At 36.4% G+C, this 6,320-nt stretch overlaps 1 long non-coding RNA gene across 1 annotated transcript in view; it reads left to right on the forward strand.

Annotated features, from left to right (window-relative positions):
• The first annotated feature begins 5,926 nt into the window (after nt 1-5,926).
• LOC133607839 (uncharacterized) overlaps nt 5,927-6,320 on the forward strand; it is a 626-nt gene continuing 232 nt past the window's right edge. Inside the window, exons 1-2 of the long non-coding RNA XR_012050617.1 lie at nt 5,927-6,064; nt 6,133-6,187. This is a non-coding gene — a long non-coding RNA (uncharacterized lncRNA). The remainder of the gene's footprint in view (nt 6,065-6,132; nt 6,188-6,320) is intronic.

Raw genomic sequence — 6,320 nt, forward strand, 5'->3', positions numbered from 1 at the left:
CAATGCGTTTGGGCCTCCCAGGTCTGTCTGGCATCCTCCCCCACCATCGCAGCCAACTCACCACCAGGTGATGATCGGTAGAAAGCTCCGCCCCCTCTTCACCCGAGTGTCCAAAACATGAGGCCGCAAATCCGATGACACAACTACAAAGTCGATCATAGAACTGCGGCCTAGGGTGTCCTGGTGCCAAGTGCACATATGGACACCCTTATGCTTGAACATGGTGTTCGTTATGGACAATCCATACATTATTTTACTTTCAATATTATTATTACTGAGCCCTTCAATATTTTTATTCAATCTAACTTTAATTGCCAATATTTCCGTTGCAATAATAAATAAGTATGGAGACAAAGGGCACCCTTGTTTTAGACCTCTTAATAGAGGTATTGTCCCAGAGATGTATCCAGTATTGATCATTCTACAGTTATTTTTAATATATAGCGTCTTGATCCAGTGTAATAAGGTGTTGCCAAAATAGAAAAAAACTAATTTTTTACAAATCTAAGCTAATTTTGTCAAATGCCTTCTCCAGGTTGGCTACACAAATTATTCTTATTTTATTTTCCATATTATAATTTTCTATAATTTCTAATATTGTTTTCCTATGTTTCTTCCTTGTAGGAAACCTGATTGATCTTGGTGAATAATATTTGACCCTAACCCTGACCCTTATATTTGACAAAACAGACTTAAGTTGTGTAGCCAAACATTTTGCCAGGATCTTAGCATCGTAACACTGAAGTGTAATTGGTCTCCAATTTTTTAGATAAACTGGGCCTTTATACTGACCATTTATTTCCTGTTTCAATGATAAAGAATTAAGACCTTCTGTTTGAGTGTTACACAAAAAACCTGTTTTATATGAGTTATTATAACTACAAAAGCAACCTCTTTATAAAATACTTGTCAAACCTCAATAGGTATTCCATCTAATCCTGGGGTTTTCCCTGGATGAAAAGACTTAACAGCTTCCACAAGTTCTTCCTCTCTAATGAGGCCTTCACATGAATGGCTTTCTTCTGAATTCAATTTTCTTTCATAATTTTCTGGAAAAATGTTTTTGGTTTCAGGAGGGATTACCGGATTAGCAAAAATATTTCTAAAGTAATTTTCCATTTCTTTCAACAACGTGGTGTGTGTATCCAATACCTTTCCATTTGTTTTATTAAGTTTGGAAATGTTTTTTTAGAACTATTTTTTGTTTGGATATTTAAAAATAATTTTGAACACTTTTCACCTTTTTTCATCCAGATTGCTCTGTTGCAGTCACAACTTTAAAATAAATGTTTTTCAACTAAGTGTGCTAACTCCTCTTGTTTGGCTGTAAAGGAATTCAGTTGCTCACTAATTAGATTATCATTACTATCAAAGTATTTTGGTAAATCCTCAATTTATTTCTTTAGTTCCTGTTCTGCCATTTTAAGTTGTTTTTTTTCCATGAAGAGTACGCAATGGCATATCCCCTAAAACAACGTTTGAAGGCTTCCCAAGTAAGTAATACATTGCTTAGTTTTTTCAATTAATACATCATCCTGTAGAAGCATTTGATTAAACTTCCAATATCTGGGCCCATTGCAATATTTAATCCTATACAATTATGATCGTTACGCAATTTATCATGGATTGATATCGCAGTCACTTTGTTTAGCATTGAAAATGATATCAATAAAATAGTCAAGACGACTTGCCTGATTTTGTCTTCTCCATGTATACCGTACTAACCTAGGATTTTTGAATCTCCAGATATCAATTAAATCAAATGCATCCATAACATTTTGAATCTTTTGTAAAGATTGAGGATTATAATCCGTTGAAAAATTCCCTTTTCGGTCCAGAACTTTATCCAAGGCAACATTAAAGTCCCCTACAGTAATAATGTCCCCTTGTTGTTCTTGCAACATGTCACTTATTTCTTCAAAAAAGGCAGGTTCATCAACATTTGGCCCATACACATTCAAAACACACATCTTTTAAACCTGAATAATCATATTTAATATTAACCAGCATCCTTGTGAGTTTTTCCATAGAGTTAAATTGAAAATTAAAACATTATTTTATCAAAATCATAACACCTTTTGAATTTCTGTGACCATGTGCAAAGAAAATCGGACCATCCCATTCTTTTCTCCATTTTTCTTCATCTAAATTTGTTGAATGCATATTTTGAAGACAAAATATATAACTTGTTTTTTTTTCCTTCAGCCAAATAAATATAAGTTTTCTTTTTCTGTTGGTCTGCAAGACCATTGCAATTATAACTAATTATTCCAACTTCATTATCGTTCCTATAAACCACATGACCTGAGTAAATTCATTATATATTTTATTGAATGTCTTAACACCATAAGTTTCATAGACATGAAACTCTTGAAACTAAAAACTGCAGCATCACCTGCTATTTACCAGGAAACCAATGTCCCCTCTAATAAAGCCACAGACACACCATTCACACCACAGCACAAAAGACAAACAAACACGTACACCCCAACATATATTATTCAACATCTAACTACATTGTCCAGTCCCAGAATAAACTAAAAAGCCCCAAAACAAAATGTCAATTCATATCCGTCAAGTTGTCACCATGGCGATGACGCAATCAGTGCTCAACATTATTGTTCCTCACATGCTTCTGTACAGCTCAACGTTAACAGTTTATTGAAAACAAGACGAGCTTGTTGTCCTTTCTGCCTAAAGGACTTCATAATTGGAATGAATTTACGTGGTTTCTCCACCACCTGGATTGGGTATTGGCTGGTCATGAAGAATGTAGTACCTTTCAGTCTTCTGGAGAGAGCAAGCACTCCATCTTTGCATTTGGAGTTAGTAAACGTTACAACCATAGGTCTCGGTCTAGCGTCCTCATTGCGTCTGACAATCCTGTGTGCTCGTTTCGTTTGGATCCTCTTGACTTCTTCCTCCGAGATGCCGAGTTGCTCCTGCAGAAAGGCTCTGACGAGGTTCTCCGTGATGCTGTAAGTCTCTCCTACATCTTCATGATCAGCAGCTTGTCCCGCATGCTCCTGCAGTGGAGTTCCAACAAGTCCGCCTTTAATTTCTTGCTCTCTGTTGTAAGTTTAGTAGTTTCGAGTTCCAGGCTTGTTAACTCAACTTTTAGCGTCGTCTGTTCCTTTTTTATCTCCACCATTTTAGCGTGATTGTACTCGACTGATTTTTTTCAGCTCTGATACGTCAGTTTTTAGTTCATCCAAAATGTCCAGTTCTCCAAGTTTTTCAACCATAGCTTGCAACATTTTTCGATCGTTTGGACTAAACGTTGTATTTTCGTCCAAATCACTAGAGGAAAATTGATCACGGATGCGTTTAGATTCCTTTGATCCGAGTTGTGGCATGGTTGCAGGAGAACAATGGGCCACTCGGCGTTCGAGGCACCTTATCTTCAGCCAAATCACCCTTGTGAGTAGTGTATATCTCACCAATTGCAGAGAGGTGGATATATATAGCGTAAACGACTTCAAATCTTGTGTCAGTGGCGCTTTTATGCCATTTATAACATTACATACTGGGACTTGTGTAGAGACTGTCTCAGCTCACGTTGCTCACGGCGGCCTAACCCTAACCCATTATGCTGTCTTTTAAACTTGGTATATTATATAATTGTACTGTAATGCATCAATACTCCTAAAGATAGCATATACGTATGTATTTACACTTTCTTCTAAAGATAGTGTTACGGCTACTCTTGCCTTCAAAAAAGTTTGAAAAAATAAAGATAGCAGAGTAGTACTGAGGAGGAGGTATTTGACTCACCAAATTCCTTCATAAGCACTCGCGGAGATATGTCGAGATTCCAAATGATCATCATTTATTTTCACAAACAAAATATATTCTCCATGGTTGACTTCATAATAATCAAAATAACTTATTTAGTGGTAAATAAACTGTTTCACTCCTCACTCCAACATGATAGACAGACAAAAAGGAGAACCCAGCTGCCCTGTCTTCTTAATTATAGGAGGAGGAAGTGGCTCACCAGGAGGACCGTGAGTAGCTGAAAACAATCAGTCAATCATAATTCATCTAAAACATCCAATAATTCATCAACATTATCATTGGCATTATTTGATTTCATTGTCAAAACAATTAATAAATAAATAATATAGATAGGCGCCAACAGATAGTATATCATAGAAGTGTTTACGTCCTTGTATTGTACATCAATACATACACTTTCTTCTATATAAGTACTTCAGTACATTAATACTTACACTTTTTTTCTAAAGATAGTGTATTGTATAAGTATTTCAGTACATCAATACTTAGACATTGTATCTTTAGAAGAAACTAAGTATTTATGTCGTTGTACTGTAGAACATCAATACATAAACTTTCTTCTAAAGATTATGTAAGTATTTCTCTCCTTGTATTGTGTAGTACATCATTACTAAAACTGACTTCTAATGATAGCATATCAGTGTTCCTGTCCTTGCACATCAATACTTACACTTTCTCCTAAAGGTATTGTTTTATAGAAAGTACTGGAATTAGTTACCGTGTACAAGATGTATTTACGGTATATTTTTAACTCCACTATGTTATACATGTATAAGTTTGTCTCTTGTCATTCAAAGGGCTTCCAAGGAAGAGGTGGACCCAAAGGAGACTTTGTGAGTATCACTTTTGTTTGTGAATGATTGGAGCCTTCAATATTTCATGAAACACTAACAAATATTCTCTTTTCTGCTTGAAGGGAGACCCTGGTGTGGAGGGGCTGGCTGGTGAGAAAGGTGAAAAGGTAAGAACAGTCATTTCGGACTTTCTGAAGTTGACTTATTGATATTTAAATATTGAAAGCAAAGACAAATATATTATTTGACTGAGACCCCTTTGTCCCCAGGACTTCTAACAATCCTCAAAGATAGTTAAAAACAATAAATATCAAAATGGCACCTGCATTCGTTAACTTTTCAGTGTGCGGCCCGTTGTGGTAAAGTTTTGGACATCCATGGTTTAGTTTTAATGATTAGCTGAGCAAAAAGAATCTTAAATAGATTATAGATTAATAGTAAGTAAGTGAATCTTTGTGTTTCAGTATTGTTTGCCCCGCCACTAGTAGGAACCCTCATTCTGCATGTTTTTGTACAGACTATTGTTGGACAATCTTATAACGCTGCATTCAAACTTTTTCATAGTTGAACTCTACTTGTAGAAACACAAACGTTTATTGGTGCTGTGCTTACTAAACGGAGGAAAACAAACTTAAAGAACCAGAGCCTCTATCCTCCTTCAAAACCGCAATAAAAGTACACCTCCAGGCAACTTCAACCCTAAACTAACATCCTCCCCAGATTGTATATAATCAAATGTAAATAATCAAATGTAGATACTTTTTCTTATGCTTTCTGATCTCTCTCTCTCTCTCTGTGTCCACTACTTGCTGTACATATCCTACCAAGTCACACCTACACTGTTTCAATGTCCATTTCTTTGTTTTTAATTGTTGATGACTGAAGTGATGATAACAACCAAACCTAACCCCCCCCGCCCCCCTCCACATCCCACACCACGGATTGTAAATAATTCAATGTATATACTCTGATGATTATCTTGTGTGATGACTGTATTATGATGATAGTATATATCTGTATCATGAATCAATTTAAGTAGACCCCGACTCAAACAAGTGTGAAAAACTTATTCCGGTGTTACCATTTAGTGGTCAATTGTACGGAATATGTACTTCACTGTGCAATCTACTAATAAAAGTCTCAATCAATCAATCAATTAATCAATCAATCAAACAAAAGCCTGCAATCATTCAAATCAGTAACTCATGATTGTTTGGTTGTGACAGGGTATGTCTGGAGAACCTGGCCCTAAAGGACAGGTGAGTTGTGTATGATCATGTGTTAAGTAAATATATATACTTCATGCACTTGTATGTGTGTTTGCAGCACAGACTGAGGGGAGACCTTGGACATAACGGTCCAACTGGAGACTCTGGGAAGCCAGGTGATCTAGGACCCCCTGGACTGCCTTTTCTCGGGGGTTGAACGGCATGAGAGGAGTGCCTGGCAGGACGGGTATTGAGGGTCCACCGGTGAGTGCACTTCCTGTCTGGGAAATGTAACGTTGGTCACTTTTACACAATGTTGTTCTTCCCTTCAGGGACAAGATACATCTGACCAGCATATTATTGATGTGGTGCTAAGAATGTTGCAAGGTGAGCTTTCACACTCAAATTTCCCTCCTAAAAATAATCAATTGCTTGTTATTGTAAACATCTACTTTATTTAATGTTTAAAGTATCAGTTTATCCGTCAAAAGTATAAATGACAGTTAACCAAAATCAAATG

The sequence above is a fragment of the Nerophis lumbriciformis genome, linkage group LG09, assembly GCF_033978685.3.
Source record: "Nerophis lumbriciformis linkage group LG09, RoL_Nlum_v2.1, whole genome shotgun sequence".
In the NCBI taxonomy this organism is placed as follows: domain Eukaryota; kingdom Metazoa; phylum Chordata; class Actinopteri; order Syngnathiformes; family Syngnathidae; genus Nerophis; species Nerophis lumbriciformis.